The sequence below is a fragment of the Cryptomeria japonica genome, chromosome 2 (assembly GCF_030272615.1).
Source record: "Cryptomeria japonica chromosome 2, Sugi_1.0, whole genome shotgun sequence".
In the NCBI taxonomy this organism is placed as follows: domain Eukaryota; kingdom Viridiplantae; phylum Streptophyta; class Pinopsida; order Cupressales; family Cupressaceae; genus Cryptomeria; species Cryptomeria japonica.
This window is the reverse complement of record NC_081406.1, coordinates 620,758,568-620,781,702: the sequence shown is the minus strand read 5'-3', so window position 1 is coordinate 620,781,702 and position 23,135 is coordinate 620,758,568. Positions and strand designations below refer to the sequence as shown.

Below are 23,135 nucleotides of genomic sequence, written 5' to 3'. Positions count from 1 at the left end.
TGCTCCTTGCAATCCAGAAGGACGCAAAATCCTTGCACATACTGGGAGATTCACAGATTGTGGTGCGGCAAATAAGAAAGTTATATGCTTGTCATGACAGAAGGCTATGCCGCTACCGTAACAGAGTATGGGACCTGATTGAGAGTTTTGATGCGTTCAACATCAAGACGATACACAGAGGTGACAATGAGGCCGCTAATGCATTGGCTCAAGCAGCCAGTTCCCTGGAGCCCCTCGCCATGGAAGGTTTGAAGAAGTTTACAGTAGAATTAACTTCGGTCCCCTCCGTGCTAGATAATGTTATGAACTTCCAAGTCTTCGAAGATGATAAACACATCCTGGATTTTCTTACAAACTCAGATGTGTTTATGGCACAAATCATTGATGAAGAAGAGCTTCAAGAAGCAGAATTTGATGCCGACGGAATAATGAACTTGAGGACAAATACTATCCCTCGTGGAATGATTGAGTTGGAAAGACTCTTCGATCCTGATAGGTTCAGCAGGAACCAGACTACAGAAGGAAGCGAATGTGAAGCATTGAACCTGGGAGAAGATGGACAAACAAGGAATGTATTTATTGGGAAAGTCTACACCCCACAAGAAAAGGAAGGAGTTTTAAAGAACCTGAAAGAATTCTCTGATGTTATCACATGGGGATATGAAGATTTGAAAACTTATGATACTTCCCTTTTTACCCACACAATTCCATTGAAGCCAGGAAGCAAGCCCTTTCGGCAAAGACAGAGGCTTATGAATCCATTGCTGGAGCTACTGATTTACCAAGAAGTTAAGAAATTGCTCTCAGCAAGAATTATAATATTTCCTATCAGGCACTCGATGTGGGTCGCTAATCTGGTTCCGGTAAGGAAGAAAAATGGAGAAATAAGGTTATGTATAGACTTCTAGAATCTAAATAGGGCTTCTGAGAAGGATAATTACCCCCTGCCATCTCTGGGCGAGGTATGACAAATCATCAATGGATCTCAAATGATGTCATTCCTGGACGGGTACTCTGGATACAACCAAGTTCTGGTGGAGGAAGAAGACAAACTGAAGACAGCTTTTACCACCAAGTGGGGCACCTTCGCCTACAGAAGAATGCCATTTGGCTTGATCAATGCAGGAGCCACCTTCCAGAGGGCAATGGACATAGCATTCCGTGACTTAGTGGGAAAATGCATAATAATTTACATGGATGACCTCACGGTATTTTCCAAAAGAAGGGAGGATCATGTTGATGATCTCAGGAAAATCTTTCAACGCTACAAAAGGTACGGGATATCTTTGAATCCCAAAAAATGTATGTTTGGCGTTACTGAGGGGAAACTTCTTGGACATGTTATCTCCGAGAAAGGGATCTCTATTGATCCAAAGCGCATTGAAGCCATTTCAAGGATCGGCCTGCCCGCCAACCAAAGAGAATTGAAATCATTCTTTGGTAAGATTAACTTTGTCGAGAAGTTTATTACTGGATTTGCTGAAATCATGAAGCCATTAAATGACATGCTGAAGAAAGGGGCAAAGATCGAGTGGACAGCTCCAACAAAGCAAGCATTCGAAGAGATAAAGCAAGCAATTGTCAATGCCCCGATCCTGGTCAGCCCCGCTTATACCAGACCTTTCTATTTGTATTCCTTTGCCTCGGAACATACCTGCGCGGCAATCCTCACCCAAAGGAACGAAGAGAAAGATGAACATCCGATTGCTTTTATGAGTTCTCCACTGAAAGACGCAGAGTTGAGGTACCCAAACACGGAGAAACAGGCCTATGCACTAGTCAAGAGTATTAAGAAGTTCAGACATTATTTATTGAGAAGCAAGGTGTTTGCCATTGTTCCTGATGCGGCTGTAAAGACTCTATTAATGCAGAATGAATTGGGTGAACGAAGAGGCAAGTGGGTCGCCACGATCCAAGAATATGATATCGAGATACAACCAATGAAGATAGTTCAAGGACAAGCACTAGCACAGACAATTGCCACAACTAGGCCTGGACTTATACAACAGACTTATATTCTGGAGTAGGTGTCTCCCGGAGAGTGGTACGATGAAGTCGTTTTCTATCTACTTAACCACAGATGCCCTCCACGGTTGAACCCTGTCCAGAAGAGGGCATTGAGAATGAAGAGCCAGAAATACATGTTGCAAGGAGTTGTCCTATATAGGAAGAACCACGAAGGAATATACTTGAGATGTGTAGGCAAGGAAGAGGCCAAGCAAATTATGGAACAATTTCATGGTAGATTTGGAACCAGCCACAGAGGCAGTTTGGCTACAGCACATCAGATTGCCCAAGCAGGATATTATTGGCCCACACTATACAAAGATGCATACCAACATGTGAGGGCATGTCATACATGTCAAACGACCGCTGTTCGGGAAAAGAATCCTACTATGACGCTCCAGCTAGTTATTGAAGAAAGGCCATTTGCTCAATGGGGATTGGATTTTATTGGAGCAATCAACCCCCCTTCTTCAGCCCAGCACAAATACATCCTTACTGCCACAGACTATTGTACCAGGTGGTCCCAGGCCCAAGCCCTGAAACTATGCACCTCTGATGTGGTAATCAAATTCCTTGAAGAGAACATTATCACAAGATTTGGATGTCCACGCGCCTTAAGTGTGCGACAATGGCCCCGCTTTCTCCTCATTAAAGTTTTCTAACTGGGCCTTCGAATACGAAATCACACTGAAATTCTCCTCGAATTACTATCCCCAGGGAAATGGGCTGGCCGAGTCAACAAATAAAAATCTGCTGAGTGCTATCAAGAAGCTGTTAGACAAAAATCCCAAGGACTGGCATACACAGCTAAGGTTTGCTCTTTGGGCGGACAGAACGCGAGTGAAGAACTCCTTGGGAACATCTCCCTATCATCTAGTCTACGGGCAAGACCCAGTGTTTCCCATCCAGCTAAGAATCCCAACTCTACAGTTTTTGCAAGAATATATGGATGGTGAAGATGGGATTCAGACACGCCTCTCACAGTTGCTGCACCCGGAGGACAAGGGAGACCAAGCATTAGACAACTTCGCAAAGCATCAGGGGGTGGTCAAACGATGGTTTGACAAACAAGCCAAGGTCAAATGTTTCCGGATTTCTGACTTGGTTTTGTACTGGGACAAGGCTCATGAGAGGAGAGGTGATCATGACAAATTCGACAAGCTATGGATGGGTCCTTATCAGATTTCCGAGCTCCTCGGGGATAATGCATTCAGATTAAAGGCTTTGACCGAAGAGGACATCCCGTTGCCCGTCAATGGACAGTTCCTTAAGCATTATTTCCAATCATAGGCCTTTCTGTGTGGCCTTCTTTGTACCATTTTATTTAGGGTTTTGGGTTCTTTCTTTTGGTGTGTTTTGCTTGCTTTGCTTTGGTTTTGGTTTTCGGCCTTCGATGCCGGTCTCCCTCGAGCTTGTCCGCTCGTGTGGTTTTGTTTAGGTTTAGGGTTTTGAGTGGCCTTAAAGTATTGGAGTCTCTGTCTGTTGGTGGGGTGGTGTATTATTTGGCCTATCTTTTCCACGGTACCCAGACCTTTGTCCTGGGTCATTCAGATCTTTTAGGAGAAGTTATGGTTGGTGAAAATTTTACATCTTGCTTCAGTGCCACTGGAATCTCCAAACCCATAGTAGACTTCACCGCAGGAGCAAAATGAAATACCAAAAGAAAAGAAAAGAAAGATGAAAAGTAAAAGAAATATCGAAATATTGGCTATGGGAATATGCTGATAACTCCACCAGGGCTATGGACGCCCGGCCGGCAGTGGAGCTATGTTCGTGGAATTCCAGAGACAACCTCGTCGAGGCTATGGACGCCTGACTGGCAGCGAGGCAATGTCCCGGATGCTTTTGAAGTACAGATACCACTACCCTGCCATAACTAATTCTAAGAGCTCTCGATGATCTCCTGGAACAAGGTTGATACCTACGTACTTCAATTTTACTCTGGGTTCAGACCCTGAAGTGTTTCTCAACACTCGGAGTGTTTTTCAACACTTCACCCGTGGAGTCAAAATTGTGAGAAGTGGAATAGTTGCAGCAGCCGGCTTTCCTCCCGTCATTCAATGCCCAGATCTAGTCTTGGAATGTGCAGCACATTACAATCTGGAGCGGAAGACAATCTCAACGCCAGACGGCAAATTACTGGCAACATTGACTCCAGAGGCAATTGGTGAAGCCTTCGGAATCCCTTCACATTACTCCATGACGTACAGAACCAACAGCGGAGCTCAAGCAGTCTATGAAGCAGGCCCCGCCAAATGTGCTGATTTGATCAACAAGCAGTGGTTGCTGAAGCCTAGAGTACACATTTCCAAGATGCCCAAAACTCTCACAATCTTCGAGTTCAAGCAAGAGTATGTGGACATGATAAAGATGCTGAGCAAAGTAATGGGATGCTCACACTCGGTGAACTTCGAGCCTTGGATGTTCTTCTACATAGGCGAGGTCATGAATTCGAATACACTAATCGACTGGGCTAGATTGATCAGCCACTACTTGCATGAACAATTGAAGAACCTGCAGGAGAAAAGATCTCAGTCCTTTTCCATGAGTTCCTACCTGTTCTATATGCTTGCACGAAGGGGAGGATTCGATGGGCTACCAGCAAGAGGAGTCATGGGCTGCGGGCCAGCTCAGCTGAAGGTGCATGAATGTTATCCTCAATTACATCTCCACAACCTGAATTCTTACAAGTTGGCGAATGACACCTTTACCATGTACCTGACACGACTTATGCAAAATAAGTTGCACATGAGGTTGTCTCCACAGGCAAGTGCTTTGGTCCAGAAGTATGGCGTCGTGTTCCTGCAGTTCCCCAAGTTCACCTACGTCAAGATGCAGGGCTTCTCCTTCCAGTCTTACAAATTGCCCAGATATCCATCAGATAAGCTTATATTGCTCGAGCTCATGAGGCAGTTGATTGCCTATGATCAGCTACAGAAGAAGAAGAAGAAGCAATCTATTGAATTTCCTACAATATCAACATGCAATCGTACTTTGATCAAGAGAGAGTGAAGTGACCGTTAGGCAACTTTATTCTGTGTTAGACACTATCATAAAAAACACGTCAACAATACCCTAAGAATATTCCCTCATCACATTTCGCATCAAATTTGCTCTGGTGTTCGCTCCTCTTGATGTAACATTTGCTACCAAACACTCTAAAGTAGCTAACCACAAGTGTCTTACCGGTCCAATACTCATAAGGAGTTTTATCCTTGCCTTTCTTGATGAGTACCCAATTCATTGTGTAGACTGCAGTGCTCACCGCTTCTCTCCAAAAGGTGCGAGCGACTTTTCCTTGAATTAACATAGTTCTAGCTGCTTCAACCACAGTCCGGTTATTCCTCTCTACTAGGCCATTTTGCTGTGGAGTCGGGGGGGGCAGACAGTTGCCTCTTGATGCCATGTTCTTCACAGTACTTGTTGAATTCACGGGAAGTGAATTCCCCTCCTTGATCAGTTCTCAGGCACTTGATCCTTTTACCGCTTTCCTTCTCCACTAATGCTCTAAAAGCTTTGAACTTTACAAAAGCTTCAGACTTATCTTTCAAGAATGTGACCCACATCATTCTTGAGCAGTCATCAGTGAGAATCATGAAATACCTTTCACCCTGCACACTCCTAGTTTTCATAGGACCACACAAATCAGTATGCACAAGATCAAGCAAATTGTCAACAGTGAAAGGTTTACCTTTAAAGGTTGAGGAAGACATTTTCCCCAGTTGACACTCTCTGCACAAGGTATTTTCCGGTTTGCTCAGCACCGGCAACCCTCTAACTGCCTTGATCTTACTGGCCTTCACAATGTTATCAAAGTTTACATGGCAGAGTCTCCTATGCCATATCCAGCTATCATCAAATTTAGCCATAAGACATGTACTTATATTTTCATTCAGCTAAAATAGGTTACCTTTGGTTTGCATGCCGGTAGCCACCAATTCACCATTCTTTCCTTTGATTCTGCACACTCCATTCTTGAATTCCAAAGTGAGACCACTATCATTCAGTTGGGCAACACTCAGAAGGTTGTGTCTTAGACCATCAACCCAATACACATTGTCAGCACTACTCTTTCCATTCAGAGAGATGGACCTTCTGCCTTTGACCATACATGGTGCATCATTACCAAAGCGAACCACACCACCATCATACTCTTCCAAGTAGAAACTTGCTCCGGTCACCAGTCATATGGTGAGAACAGCCACTGTCAATAATCCACTCATTGGAATTATCAAAGCGGGAGACAAGAGCCTTCTTGTCTGACACATCTTCCTTGACAGCAACAAACACAATATCTTCATTTTCTTCATCTTCTGACTCCTCATCTGTGACACCTTCATCAACTGCCACAAAATAGTTTCTCCTATTTCCTCCTTTGAATTTCTTGAACCTTTCCGGTTTGTCCTTGTTGTCACCATTAGGACAGTTTACAGCAATATGTCCTATCCGGTTACAAGAAAAGCATTTCAAAGGGAGCTTACCTTTGTATTTACCGGTTCCTTTAGGAAGTTTCCTGGCAAGAAGAGCTTCAAATGCCATCAGAATCTCCTCATCATCCATTTCTCTGCTCTATCTTGGTTAACCACTAGTGCTAGCTTCTTTTCCTTTTCTGGATGGTATAGCAGAAGCTTTAAAAGCTGATTCAGTCTTTTGAACACTGCCATCAAAACTATTTAGCTCATAGGCTGTCAACTTTGCAATGATGGAGTCTAGGGATACCTTGGTCTTGTCTATTGATCTCAACTCCTGAATAGCAGCAACCCTTATTGCATAGACCGGTAATAAGGATCTCAGGACTTTGCTTACCACAATGGAATCTTCCATTTTACCACCAGCACTCTTGATATCTCCAACAATAGTTTTGATTCTTATTCCACACTGTTGAATGGTCTCACCTTCAACCATCCGCATGTCTTCAAACTTCCCTCTAAGGCTTTCTTCCTTAGCTTGTTTTACATGTTCATCACTACCATAGATATTTTCAAGAGTATCCCATACTTCTTTCGGATTTACTTTGTCTTGGACATCAATAAACTCAATGTCAAATAAATTGCTAATTAGGGCTTCCATGACTTGCCCATTCTCCTGCACCTCTCTCTTTTGGTCATCGGTGAGAGTACCGGTAGGGGCAACATAAGCATTCTCAACATAGCTCCAGTGTTGAGCACCCATGCTTCTGATGTATATCTTCATTCTGTCTTTCCATTTACTGAAATTACAGTGTTCCACGGATGTTGGGGACAGGGAGATGGGGGGACGCGGGGACGGGCTTCAGGGACGGGGGGACAAAGGGAAAAAGTTTCAGGGAAGGGGGGACTTGGGCCTGGGAGGGGGAAACGCGTTTCCGTGGAACACAGTGAAATTATCCCTGTTGAACTTTGGTCCTTCCCTCTTCATCATTAGACTGGGATCTTTTCCTCAAGCGGTTAAGCTTATAACACAAAGGACCTGGAGGATGCTCTGATACCAATTGATAACTCAATGATGAACGGATAATACCAAACCGGTACTGAGAGGGGGGGGGTGAATCAGTACAGACAAAAACGCAATCCTAAACCGGTTTTTCAGCAGACACTGTGCTTTGACAGACAAACAATAACACCGGTCTTAAACAGAGTACAACCGGCAAATCCCAGAATAACTAAGACAATCATAAACCGGTTGACACTTATCTTTTCATACAATCTAATACTTCATTTCCATTTCACCCTAGTGCATGAACAGTTAATCTATCATCAAGGATATATAAACAGCTAGATTAACATGATTTACCTTCAAACACAAATCACTTAAACCATCACATGAATAACACCACACATGACACAGATTTTTTTCACGAGGAAACCCAACTGGGAAAAACCACGATGGGGATGAATACCCACAAGCTGTTTTTGAACTCTTTGGAAGTCCGCTCTGTTAGGAGCCTTGTCCAGTTAAAGACTAATACAATAGGTTCTCTTAGGAACCGATCCTGTTAGGGATCACCCGGTTAAGGGATGGCTAGAATACCTGGTAAGGGTTAAACCCTGTTAAAGGTTACCTTGTTAGAGGATTTCAAGAACTCAATGGTTTTGAGCCACCCTGTTAAAAGATTTACCAAAAGCCGGTTAAAGCTACCCTGTTAAGGGATTTCCCAACTGTTGAAGTGGTTAGAGATCAACAGGTATTACAATGATCTGGTAACAGCACTCAATGCCAATGCAGATCCGCTGTAGCTCCTCTTCACCTTCTGCACTTACACTCTGCAGGTATCACTTCTCTCTTTTGGTCTGGCAAGAATCACGTATCTCTTCACTTGGATACTTACACACAACTTTTGCCAACAACTTCAAAAAGAAACACAATATCGACCTTATAGGAAACAAATAGGTCGGCAGCATAAACCCTAAACTGTTAGATTAAGCAATTCAAACGGTTCAATCCTGACCATTGAGCATATTGCATTAAATGCAACAGTCTTGAACCAATCTCAAGACGTTCTCCATCGTTCGTTTTCCACCGATTTCATGGAGGCTAATAACCCATCACGCGTTATCATCGTTTACAGACTTCGCACATTCCCGAGGTAGATAGGGACAATCTCCTTCATACAAGATCCTTCATGCGCACAAGGCTGTCGTGGCAACACGATCTGTTCTTCGTTACAATGCTAACTCATCACACAAAGTCACCGATTGAGTCACACAAGCTTGAGGCACTTCAACCGGAAACTCTGAAGTTGAGACTACCAACCGATAGTCATACAAAGCTTCCATGTACCGGTTCCCATAACCACATGCCGGTTCACCTTGAACAAACACACCGCTTCACTTTGGCACATATACCAGTTCACAATGTTATACCGGTTCTTGGTAACATACCGGTTCTCTCTTCTTCAGCATATTGACATCAATGACAACATACAATGTCATCATGTCCTCATACCGGTTCACATAATGCCAACACTCTGAGCAATTGAAGACTGTTTTCTACATATCCATGAGATCATTCCTGATCCTAAATTGAAGCAACATCCTGATGTGCTTTTCCTGTCAACTATGCTTCCAGCCTAATCAGAATCAGTGAATCCATGTAGGTCAAGTTCTACATGTTTATATTTCAAACCAGAACCAATAGTTCCTCAAAGATATCTCAGAATATGCTTTGCAGCAACCAGATGTATTTCCCTGGGTTCACACATGAACTAACTTAGTGCATTTACAGTATAACATATATCTGGTCTTGTGTTTACCAAATACATCAGAGATCCAATAATCTGTCTGTAGAGTGTAGGATCTGCAAACTCTGATTCTGCAGTTGTTTCCTTTAGTCTCCATAGGTGTGGTCATAGATCTACAATCCAACATTCTAAATCTCTTGGGTATATCAATAGTGTATTTTCCTTGATTAAGGATTATACCATCTGCCTGCTGCTAAACTTCCAATCCAAGGAAGTAGTGAAGAATTCCTAAATCTTTCATATCAAACTCAGAGGCTAATTCTTTCTTACATAGAGAAATACAATTATCCTCTCCATGCTCTGGGGGCCTGTTTCAATCCATAAAGAGCTTTCTTTAATCTGCAAACATGTGATTCGGCCTTATGAATCACAAAACCTTCAGGTTGCTCCAAATAAACTTCTTCTTCAATCTTACCATTCAGAAAAGCAGTCTTGACATCCATTTGATGGACTTTCCATCCTTTAGATGCTGCAATAGCCAAAACTGCTCGGACGGAAGTGTATCTGGCAACAGGAGCAAATGTCTCTTCATAGTCAATACCTTCTTTCTCTGAGAAACCTCTGGCAACAAACCTTGCTTTGTGCTTCTCAATGCTGCCATCTGCTGCATGTTTGATTTTGAAGAGCCATTTAGAAGATACCACAAATTTGCTATTAGGCCTAGGCACAATATCCCAGACATCATTTTTCCGAATTGACTGATACTCTTCTGACATAGCATCTTTCCAAACTTGATGCTTGAGCGCATCTCCAACACAAGAAGGTTCTGCATCAATGATCTCACTCATCAAGGCAATATAACTAGAAAATAGGTTTGGTCTCTTACTTTCTCTGAAGGTCCCCTTTGGAGCAGCATAATTTTCAGCTTCTTGAAGCATCTTTTTAGCCCAAAGCGGTCTCTTCCTAGTTTCGGGATAATTTTCTTCTAAAGGTAAGCCTTGAACTTCATGTTCAGCATCTTCAAGGGTTTCCCTCTGAATCTCAGGGGTGGAATCCTCATCCAAGCTTGTAGGAGGATCTTGGTGTTCTAATTCATTAGAGCTTTTGGACCTCCTGAATGCTATGTCTTCCTCAAAGATGACATCTCTGCTTAGTTCAATTTGTCTTTGACCAGGTATGTATATTATGTAGGCTTTAGAGGTTTCACTGTACCCAACAAATACTCCTTTCTTTCGAGAAGGTTCTAACTTTGACCTCTTTTCTTTGGGGACAGGAATATAGGCTGGACACCCAAAGATCCGGAAATGACTTATGTCAGGTTTGTTGCCAGTAAAGGCTTCTTCAAGGGTTTTATTGTCAAGAAGAGAATGAGGACATCTATTTTGAATGTACACAACTGTCCTAGATGCTTCAGCCCAAAATGAGGTTTCTATATTTTGGTCAAACAACATAGCCCTAGCAGCTTCTACTATAGTCCTATTCTTTCTTTCAGCCACCCCATTTTGTTGTGGGTTATAAGGTACAGTTAACTCCCTCTTAATCCCAGCATTTATACAATAATCTTTAACCATATCAGAAGTGTATTCCCCCCCCCATTGTCTGTTCTTAAGGTTATGATTTTCTTACCTATCATATTTTCTGCAAGAGCTTTGAATTCCTTAAATTTAGAAAGGATTTCTTCAGACTCTTTGTACCTCAGAAAATATATCCAGGTCTTCCTAGAATAATCATCTACAAATATTACATAATATAAAAAATCCCCCTAATGAGGGTACAGACATGGGTCCACATAAATCAGAATGAACTAATTCTAATACATTTTTGGATTTACTGTTGCTAGAATTAAAAGACCCTTTAGTATTCTTTCCCAAGGCACACCCTTTGCAGGCTCCTTCAGATTTTTGACTTAGCTTGGGTAAGTCGATCACCATCTTCTCTATCTTAGGTAGGGCATGGAAATGAAGGTGCCCTAATCTTCTGTGCCAAAGTTCATTCGAATCTGGGGTCTCATGAATCAAGGCTAGAGGTGGAGTGGTGCAAAGTCTGTAGAGGCTCCCTTGTCTTACTCCAATGGTGTGGGCTTTCTTGATGGTGGAATTCTTTGGCCAAGCAAGTACCTTTCCTTCCATAAAGGTTAATCTGTAAACCTTATCTTCAAGTGCAGAAACTGAGACAAGGTTTCTCTTTATACCAGGTACAAATAGAACTCCAGTCAGTGTAGGGATATGCCTGACTTTAGGTTGATATTGCAGGTTCCTATTCCCATAACTGGATAATTTGAGTCATCACCAATTGTCACTTCTTCATTTGAACTTTCCACAAGTGTATCTAGGTGCTCACGAAATCTAGTGATGTGTCAAGATGCTCCGCTATCAATCACCCATGTGTTCAAACTGGAGGTGACTTGACTAGAGAGGGCTGAGTAGAAGACTAGGTTCTCGAAATTACTCCCTTTCTTAATTTTTGTCATTGAAGCTTGTTGTTTGATCCTGTCTGGACACTTCATTGCATAGTGCCCATATTGGTCACATTTGAAACATTGTACTTTAGAAATGTCTCTCTTCTTCTTTGAAGACCTCTTCCCATTTGAGTTGTTGTCCCTCTTTCTCTTAAAGTTCTTCTTTCCTTTCTTGTGGGATTACCATTATTTTGTTTTATTCCTCTTGTGACAAGCCGAGATTCCTCTTGAATGCAATCGGTTTCCAATCTATCAAACTTAGGAAATTTAGAATGAGCACTGATTCCTTGAATGAACGATTCCCATGAGGTAGGAAGTCCATTTAGGGCCATCATAGCAAGTTCTTTGTTGTCTACTAGATGTCCAATAGTGGATAGTTGATCCCTAAGCTCAGTGATCCTCAAGAAATAGGATGTAACTGTTTCTCCTTTATTCATCTTTATATGGTGTAGTTGACTCTTTAGGGTGAGAACCCTGCTAGTGTTGTTGATTTCATAAATGTTAGCTAGTGCTTTGAACATCTGAAAGGCCGTCTCATATTTAGAAATGACTGGTACAATGTGGTCTCTTACTGAATCCACAATTATCTTAAGGGCCTTCTCACTGTCCTTGCTCCACTGAATTTTCTCTGTATCATCAGAGGGTTCAGGAATTTCACTTTTGACATGGGAGTCAATTTTATTTTCTTTCAAAACAAGCATGATCCTTAATTTCCAAGATAGAAAATTTGATGCTCCATCTAATCTATCTTCAAACCTAACTCCGGTTGCCATTAGGATTATGGGAATGTGATCTTAGCAAGAGCCTGGTGAAAGTTTATGAGATCGTTACAGAATTTTAATATGATCTTCCTTACCTTCGCTTTGCTACCATGTTAAGTTCTTTCAAAATTTTGTGATCAAAATAGAAGAGATGGAGATATGATCTGAAAGTTGTATTTTATCTGCTATAGCGTGTTTTAAAGATGCACCACACTTATCAATTTTGGTGTGTGCATCCTCCTCAATGTAAGCATGCTATATAAGTGGATGAGGGGTTACGTAGTGAAGAGATATGTCTTCCCACGTGAGAAGACACATCTCTTCCCTACGTACCTCTCACCACAATATATAAACTAGTCACCATTTACTTACCCGATCGGAAGGAGTGCGACTTGTTTGAGAATCGCTTTACCACCCGATACCATGAACGGTGTAACCGTTGGTCAAACGCGATAAGTTAACTTTGGTTTTATTTATCATTAGTTAACGTTAACATATTAGTATATGTAATCAAATTAATATATATATATTGGAAGCATGAAATAGTACGACCGACATTACAAAATTAACACCTATTGGTCCTCATTCCTTGAATGTAATTATTTCATTGGCTAAAGGAGTTTGTTGTAACAAACCCTAATTAGGGTTTTTCATCTTGAAATCCTAGCCATTGATTCTAAGTCAATCAGAGCCATCAATTTGTAAAGGGCTCTCTATATAAAGCCCTGGCTCTTCATTTGTAAAGGTTAATAGTTAGGAGTTAGCAAAAGAGAGATAGTCAATAATTAGTAGCTCAATAGTAGATAGCATTTTAAAGTAAAGTAGAAAAAGAAGGCAAAGATTGTTGTCAAGACATTGTTGCAAAAGACATGTAAACTTCATTGAAAGAATGGTGAATTCTATGTATTGATTCTACAATTTGCATGGTCTCTATACTTCTCAAATTTAATTTCATGTTATTAGATGAATGGAAGAAATTTGTATGATCAATGGTGAAATTTGTATATCCATACTATTAGCGGTTTGTTGATTGCAAACTTGCCTTGCGTAGTCAATTGGAATCATTCAACTTAAGCTTAACTTCAATTATCGCTTCTTCATCGATATGCATCAACCTAACGGTGTCTATGCTTGTAGCGGTGATCTGAACATCATAAAGCTATCCTTAGAAGATCGCACTAACCTTGTGGAGATGATCATAGCATGTCAAAGCAAGACTTAGTTAGAGTTTCATCAAAGGTCATCCATTGCTCCTACATTCTTAGTGTTAGAATTGGATTCCTCTCCAACCCTTATCCTTTTTTAACTTTTTTTTAAAATCAAGGATCAATGAAGACCCACGTTCCAGTGATATCCAAAGTAAATCAGACGCTCAAGTCATCAAATGTAAGTCCCCTTGTGATTCCAGCAAAATCACATCATACCGCAAGAGCTTATCCACACGTAGAGGCCCTACATATCAGAACCTTGGAGTTGCTCCGATTGATCCTTCGGCGAGATCTTTAGTAGTCGGGGAAGCTTTGTTCAAGAGAGGATAAGATACCTTGGTATTTTATTCTGTGTTCGCATGTGCATGAAAAACACATCAACAGGAACCTGGGGGTTCCGCAGTTCCAGGGTTGAGGAAGAGAAGACTTAGGAACCTGGGGGTTCCAGAGTTCCGGGGTTGAGGAATAGAAGACTTGGGAACCTGGGGGTTCCAAAGTTCTGGGGTTAAGGACTTAGGAACTTGGGAACCTAGGGGTTCCAGAGTTCCAGGGTTGAAGACTTAGGAACTTGGGAACCTGGGGGTTCCGAAGTTCCGGGATTGAGGAAGAGAAGACTTAGGAACTTGGGAACTTGGGGGTGCCAGAGTTCCGGGGAAGAGGAAGAGAAGACTTAGGAACTTGGAAACCTGGGGGTTCCAGAGTTCTGGCAAGACAACACTTCACACTTCATAATTCCACTGCTTTTCTCTTTGATCAACTGGAGCAGCGCTGGTCCATGGATTGTATCTCTGATCGGTTCTCACTAATGGACCAAGGGTTTTATAAAATGACAATAGGTTCTCCTTTAGGTCCAGGGCACATTTGTCTATACTTCTGTATTTAACACTTATGTATATCCAGTGAAAACTGATTGGATGAATATATAACCATATCCTGTAAACTAAAACACCTTTTAGTCTAAACAATTACAATAAAACCCCTTGTTCTCAAGCTGTTGCTCTTACTATTGCTCAATCTATCACTCTCCTAGCACACTACAGCTTACATGTTGGTGTTTTTGGACCATTTCAGCAATCTTCTACAAGTCTTTTATCATGCTCTTACACACCTCTACAGCATTCTACCAAGTTTGCATGGATATTCTTCTAGGCTTACCAGTAGGAATCAGTCAAAGTTTTGATAAACATTTTTTCCTGTTGCACACCCCTTCCTCCAAATTATATTGATTCATAGCCTTTGAATCTTGGAAATGATGTTTAGCACCTATACTTTCTCTGGGCAGACATGAGGACCCCACACTAGTAGAATGAAATATCTTTTGATATCCATTCTTATCTTTGCATATTGAGTATCCAAGCTCATATTTTGTCTCCAAAATCTCAGATCTGTACTAGCGCTTACTTTTTATAGTGGAATCATATATTATCGTTCACGCACATAACAAGAAGTTGCAAATGGTGCATTCTCTAACCATACACTTTGTATTACTGAAAAAATACACAAATAAAAGATTAAATTTAGATGTTTCCTCGTTAGTTATTGTTGCAAGTAGTGTATTATTATTTCTTATCAATTGGAACAACACCCTTACAAGCCCCATATCTCTTATTTCACAATTTCTTTGTCAGATACCTGATCTCCCAATGAGTAGTGGTACACCGTATCACAACAGATCTTAAATCATTACACATTTTGTGAACCCCCAATTACTTCTTGTCCTATTCTTTACCTCCTCATCCGCAACATCTAACAAGACTGGCTTTCACAACTACATTTGGGCATGCCCAGTAGGACACTCAATCCTAGTCATTTTATGTTCAACCTATCCACCAACTGCTATGCTCGTGTTTGTTTCTCTAAGCCCTTTGATATATGTATTTTGATCTCTATCTATGCATCCTGAGTCTTGTCAATGGTCTCACAAGGTTGGAGCCCATGCAATACTAGCAACTCCTACTAAGCTCATCCAAGAGGACCAAGCTGTTCGAGAATTGAACTACCCCAGTTTCATAAGCAATTCCTGCACAAGGCATTAGCAGCAGAAACACAATTGAAATATATATAGATAGCAGTATAATATAAACAAGGAATGTCAACTGCAAGAGAATGTTGAGACAAGCTGGCACAAACAGTCACTTTATTAATTAAAAAAACTAGCATGCACTAGAAGTAACACAGGAAAGGTTGCTAGAATGGACCACACAAACATTGAAAGATGTCACAAACGTAATGAAGTTGGGAAAACATGCACTAGAAGTGCATTCAAATCTAGACAACAATAAAAAGTCCCTAGACAATATTCAAAATAAACTAGAAAAACTTACCGTGGCAAGGCACTCAAAAGAAGAACTCAATATTACTTTTGATTCAAAACCAACTTCCTTCAAACAAGCTGAAAAGCTTAATGCATGGAGAAAGCAATGAAAATTAAATATGATGCGTTGGTCAAGAATGGCGCTTGAGAGTTGATTGATCCTCCACTAAATGATAAACCCACAAGCAGGATTTTCGAAACAAAAACAAAGCAGATGGCTCCCTTGAAAAACACAAAGCAAGGCTTGTCACAAAGGGATATGCTCAAAAATAAGGTATAGACTATGAGGAGACCTTTGCACAAACAATGAAATGGACCACCATTTGGGTTTTCTTGGCTTTGGTGGCACAAAATGGATAAAAAGTTCATTAGATGGAATTGTAAACTGCTTTTTTTGAACTGTGATCTCAAAGAAATAAATTACACGACCTAACCAAAAGGTTTTACAGTTGAAGGTGAAGAACACAAAGTGTGTAGGTTGTTAAAATCATGTATGGTTTGAAACAATCCCCAAGAACTTTGTACAAAAAAATCACTAAGCACCTCTTGAGCATGAAATTCAAGAATTCTGAATTTGATGAATTTGAAGATGCAACTCTTTTTGTGAAGTCAGTTGACAAAAGAGTTGTATATGTGGATGATTTGCTCATGACAAGAAATAATGAAAGGTACAACGCAAAAGTAACAGCAGAATCAATGAAAGGTTTTTAAATGACAGATTTGGAACGTCTTCATTACCATTTGGGTATTGAAGTGACTCCAAAATCCAAGTATATTTTCATCACACAATAGAAGTGTATTGGTGAAATTCTAAGCAAATTTGGAATAACAGACTATTTATCATTTAGTATGCCCATGGAACAATATATAAAGTTGATATTAGATTATAATGCAAATTTTGAAGGTGCAACTAAGTATACAAAGCTCATTGAAAGTCTGATCTATGTAACCACAACTAGACCAAATATTTATTTTATCATTGCCATTCTCTCTAAATTCATGCAACAATGGAGAGAAAGTCACCGGGTAGCAGCAAAGAGGGTTCTTTGATATTCAAGGGAACTCAGGATTTTGGGCTAAAATACTCCAAAGTAGCAGATTTCAAACTAGTTGGATATTTAGATTCAGACCATGCATGTGATTTTGAAGATGGGAATCTACTTTAGGTTTCCTGGTGAATTTAAGATCAACAATCATGACTTGGAAGTCAAAAAACCTTTCTTTAGCAAAAGCAAGAATATATGACAGCTTCAATGCAACAAGGAAAATATTGCAGCTGAAAAGGATTCTTGAGGATTTGCAAGCAAAATAGATTTCACCATCACTCATGGTTAACACTTCTGCAATCAAAATGGCAAGAAATCCAATATTCTACAGTCAGACTAAGCAGATCAACACCAAATTCTATTCGAGTTAGCTCTATGTAAAGATGGTAGTGTCAAACTGCAAAGCAATTAGCTGATATGCTAACAAAAGTGTTTGGAAAAGAGAGATTTAAAAAATTCAAAGGCATACTTAGTCTCAATATAGCCCCTGATTGAGGGGTAATGTAATATTATGTATATAATCCTAGGTTATAGTTCAATAAAAAAAAAATTTGTAGAATCTAAACAGTCATGCAGAAGAGGATTGAAAAATCATCTAGGAAATGAATTGAATGGTCACTCTTTGTTGATAAATATGTACATTGTATCTCTTTTGAAATGAATACAATTTTCAGGTTTGCATTTCCATTTTGGTTTTCATTTTCAAAGTCCAATTTTCTTGCCTGACGGATTTGCTTTCAAAAATAATGATTGGAGGGTGCTTTGGATTAGATTATCTTCTTTGAGATGTAACAATATTTTCCACTCAGAAAAATTACCAAATAAGTAGTTGTCAATATCCTTAGAATTGTAAAGTAACTTATGATCCCCTTGCAAGTTGACTAGGTTGTTATATAGCCCACTTTAAATTTTGTTCCAAGAGAAGACTATGCCCTAATATAGATAAACATATGAGGTTTGAAAGAGGCCCAACTAAATTTTGGCAAAATAGTCACCTCCAAAAAACTTGTCATTAATCTGAGAAGAAGCATGATTATTCATACAATCCCTTATAAGGCTTGTCTTATAAAAGCTTCATCAATCCATATATATTTAAGCAACCATCAAGGAAATAATTATGTATATATGATGTCTTATCAAGATTCGACTAAATTGTTTATGAGCCAAACTCACTCACCCATATTTCATTAGTTGTTCATACAAACCCATCTCTAATGAGCACGAATAGTCCACTCGGCACTCATTACATCTAGGTAATGTTCACAGAAGTGAAACATCGAAACTTCTGAAGACTTCACCCATCCCAATACTATTTTGATTCAAGCACAATTAACCATGGAGTCTAACCCAAGATCAAGCCTACTTAGCTTGCTAACTCATCTGCAAAACCTTATGCAAGTGTTGTGCCTTATGAACCGCTCATTATAGAGCCCCTTTAGCTCCTTCACCCCTAACTTCAGTTAAATGTAATTAGTGCTAAGTGGACCATTGATGCTCCTAAGAGATGGGTTTGTGTGAATCACTACCCATAAAATATAGGTCAAGGATTTCGACGCATAAACTAAGCAGTTGAACCCTGATAAATATCAGATTTTGACACACTGGAAAAATATCTCTTACTTGTCAATTATGTATATGTGCACATGCCCAAGAATAGGGTTGGTTTAATTAGGCCCAAGAAGCATTTGATTTAATAACACCCAACTCATGATAGGATTAACAATTTAAATTATGATAGAACTGCAAAAAGCAACCCATGTTTTTTGGCTGCATATTAGGAGATAGCAAAGGCCATTCAGTTGTTGCAAACATGCTGCATATAGAAAATTCTAACAAGAATATAACTCAGGGAATAGCACTGTGAATGGTGCCTGAAAATTGCCCTTGACAGAGGTAAGAAGTTGATCTTTGTTGAAGGCAGCTCACTAAATTTAACTGAAGCGGTAAAGGAAACCTAGTAGAAAGCTTAGCATATAAATTTGAAGTCAAGGGGGTTAAGACATGCCAAACCAAACTGGACAGCTCTGACTAAATCGTGTCCAACAAAACAGAAACAAGATAACAAATTTGGTCAACAATCAACAATCAAATCATGGAAGGATGAGAAGAGCATGGAAGAGATCATGATGTTCTTGCTCCCTTGATGAAATGCAAGGTCTTATATCCAAGAACCATGACCAGTAATGTTATTTCTTCATAAGTGTGGGTAACTTTGACATAAATTTCTTATGCATGTTAAGGAAAATATTATGTATTTAAGACCAAAAATTTAAACCTCATTTTCTCTACGACTAGCATAGCAGCACTAATGTATTGAATGGAGCATTTTGCAGTCATGGGTAGGAGGTTCACATGTCTAAGTTTTAGTGGGGGCATTAGTACCAAACCCTTATCGATAGCTCCAACAGTTCCTCTGATCTAGACTGTTTAAAGACAGCAAAAAATGGGGAGCGGTATGTCCAAGGCCAGTGCCCAGGCAGTGATCTCTTCTGCTAACATTGGATCCTGTTTTCTTTGTTAATGGAGAATTCAAATATACTTGTGATCAGGTTAGTTTCAAGTGAAGGGTGATAAATACCCTATGCATGCATGTTGATACGACTTTGCAACAGCACTAGGGCACACATTTTTAATTAACTGTTGTCCTTGACAGATTCAATATAAATTTGCAACAGCCAAGGCACAGATTCAATCAACAGTTACCTAAATAGATCCTTAAATATGACTGAAAGAAAAGAAAATAAAGAGGTACCTTGAGAATCTAAATGTGACTGAACTCTGACTGAACTCGGTCATAGAATTTCTGGTCAATGCATTCTTGGATATCCTTCAGTAAGTATGGTGTAACTGTATATGGCTTGAGCGTCACATATGATTTCAGTATTCAGGACAGATTAAGCTCTGATGAACATAAGTATGTGCATGTCTGTGTATTAAAATTTGATTAGTGCATAATTTATAAAAGGTATATGGTCTGATGACATGTTGTTTGAAAATGAGAACTTTGTGATTTATCCTCAATGCATGAAACTAAGTTAAAAATAAAAGGGTAACAAAAGAAAACATAATGTTTGGTTATGATATCCTATGAGATTAAGTTTTAACAATGCTAAATTTCTCGCTAGGGTAAAACTTCATCCCAGTTTTGATTAAAATGCTGTAAATTGAAATGTCATGTAAGCATAATGCATATCTGATTTACTGCCTTTAGTGTAACATCATTTTATAAAGATTATTAGTCTAGGTGAAGTCAAGAGATAAGCTTTCAATCAAGAATACGTAACAATAACATACAATTTTTCTAATTCAAGTGTTTTGTTCTTTGTTACTCCCTGGATTGTTCAGCCATGACTCAGCAACAGCTCTTTCAAAGTGGTCAACAAGGATTTCATCCTTCTTTGTCTCTTTACTTTGACGCAAACTAGAGCCATGTTCTCCACCAGCTCCTTTGTCATGATGTTTTTATTGATTCATTTCAATGGGAACCTTCCTTTTACATGGCCATTTCTTATTGCATCATCTTTCTATAGTAAGATAAAGGTAACATTAAATAAAGGTAACATTAATTTTAAGCTCAAAACCTAGCTAGCGTAACTAATGCTAGAATTCACATTTTAAACCCCTTAGGTTTTCAAACAAAATGAGGCTCATCAATCTACCTACCGACATATCAAGGATTTTCATATTTGCACCCACCCCACTTCATTTTACACATTGTTTCTTCTTAGCTTCGGATTTAGATACTTGTTCTACAGTCCATCGTAATGCATGCAAGTGCTTCTGGCTTTAACTGCACAAAGATTTAGATAATTCGTTTCTATTAATCGGGGTTCCTTTCAGCACTTCTAATTGACTTTATGACTTGTTTTACCGTTATGCATGGTAGCCAGCTTTGGAATCATCTCAGACTTGACAAGACAATATGTCAATCTAACTTGAAAATGGCCAAAAATGGATGAAAACTCAAGCTCGTCAAAATGAGGCCTTTGACCTACAAATGGAGGATTCCATATATTATCAAGGAGGTCAAGTCTTAGGCTTAAACTCAGAATATCATTAAAATTTCAGCCTAGCAAGTAACAGAGAAGTCATGTTCAAGCAAAAGCACAATCAGTAATGGCTTTACCATTTTCTGACTTGGGGTGATTTATAGTGCCAATAGATAAATTACCTGAAGCACCAGCCTTGGCTTGCCCAGAAAAATTGTTGATTAAACCTTACTGGGGCATTTATCCGCAAGGGAGCTTAGAACTCAGACTCCCTAATAAGTGTGAATCAGCTTTTAAACCTAAGCTTCATCAGGTTAAGATAAAAAAATATATAACAATAAGGCAAAGTGAATACTATCATAATGACATAGGTTCAATTCTTCAAGCCCTGACATAACCTTCTAATAATAAAAGGGCTACGTAAATGCATGTAAAAACCTCAGAAGACTCAATGCATGTTTTGCAGAACATTTTGAAAATATGCATATCATTAAAGACATAATATTTCCACAGTTTATAACGTATTGTAAAGCTTCTGGAAACAACTGTGTATAGCTCTTTTTTAAATCAATTTGCATAGTACAATTGTTTCAAGAAGCTTTACAATTTACATTATGCATATTCTCAATTATAATTTATAAACTGTCGTAGTTACAAACTACATTATCCCCATGCGTTAAAAAGGGGGTAAAAAAGACAACAGGTGAACATGCACTAATTTGCCATGAAGTGAATTTTTAAAAGAGAAAGTAACAAACCAGCTGTATCACGATAGGTTTCCCATTGATAATAAACTAAGTAACTAAAACTCATGAGCACCCGACAATATGACTATTACACTGGCACTACACAGTGAAGAAAGAAAGTCACATTTCAATTAACAACAAACACCAAAAGAACAAGTAATAATAGAATTTGAAGGAAAAGATTTCATACTATAAGCGGCAGAGCAACCCCTTACTATGGCCAAGCCTCTAAAAATATTTGTTTCTAAAATGACGTTACTGAAATAAACTTACAACATCTGAAAAATAAAGCAATTTGTCATCTTTTACATTCCATTTTAACAACTCAGAGGATTGTTCAAAAATTCTTTGAAAACAGTAAATGACTACAAACAAAAAAAACTTACAGAGAAGACGTTTGATTGGAAGAATCCCCACACATTGAAGTGGTGGCGAAATGGAACTGCCTTGCAGCAGAGGATTGCTGAGGAAACATCGACCGACTCCAACTAACGCATAATCAAATTGCCGTCAACTGACAGTCATTAAAATTGCAGATAAGTAGGGAAGAAGATGAAAGATAAGACCCGAATCTTTTTTTTTTACCTGAGCGGTCAGGGAAAGATAACAATTTATGTAAATCCTTGTAAATTCAGCTGACAGATTTCTGAAAATTGACGCCCAAATTGACGGGAATGCGAAAGAGCGTTGAGAGATGGCGGAATTGTATTTCAGAGAAGCCCTGCTCTCCTCCCGCGATCCTCTTCAGTGAAATCGAAGGCCCAAATTGTTTGCTTGCACGCCTCTCCGCCGTTCGATTTCTTAGGTTTTTTTATTCGAATTGTAAGATTGCTAAAATTTTAACGTAGCACTACCTAGGCGCTGACGAGTGGCCTTAAAAATATCAAGATACCAAGTCCTTTCGCACTCCAGAGATTTTTTTTTTTTTTTTTTTCTCAAATTATAGGAAAAAAGTTACAACTTGTCAAATTTAAAAATAATCAATAATTGGATTAAAGCTATAAGATTTCCACAACCCATTCAAATCTTATATGCAAGAGAGTTTAAAGAGTTGAATCCGGGAGTGTGATTCGAAGATGCAAGGGAGTTTAAGGACTCCATGACATCATCAGGATGCAAGTGAGTTTAAGGAGTTGAATCACGAAGTCATCAGGATGCAAGAGAGTTTAAGGAGTTGAATCAGGGAGTGTGATTGGAAACGTTGATGGTTAAAAAAAATTCACACAATCAAATGCGGAAACTGCATACAAGGCAAAAAATAATTAGATTATAGAGATATCCATTTCAATTTTATTTTGAGATTATAATATTTTTTGAATATTATGAAGAGAAGAGTATGTAATTAAGACAATTAAAATCATTACAGATTGTGCAAATTAAAATAATTAGGACAATTAAATTAGAAGTCATTCTTCCACAAAGATTTAATCAATCAAATCATTTAGAA

The 23,135-nt window shown here is 39.3% G+C and overlaps 1 protein-coding gene across 1 annotated transcript in view; it reads right to left on the bottom strand.

Annotated features, from left to right (window-relative positions):
• Window positions 1-22,431, bottom strand: part of LOC131078683 (protein tesmin/TSO1-like CXC 5) — a 71,772-nt gene extending 49,341 nt beyond the window's left edge. Inside the window, exons 1-2 of the mRNA XM_058016441.2 lie at window positions 22,274-22,431; window positions 22,075-22,176 (exon numbers count right to left, since the gene is read on the bottom strand). The gene's annotated coding sequence lies outside the window, so the exon portion shown is untranslated. The remainder of the gene's footprint in view (window positions 1-22,074; window positions 22,177-22,273) is intronic.
• Window positions 22,432-23,135: the final 704 nt, after the last annotated feature.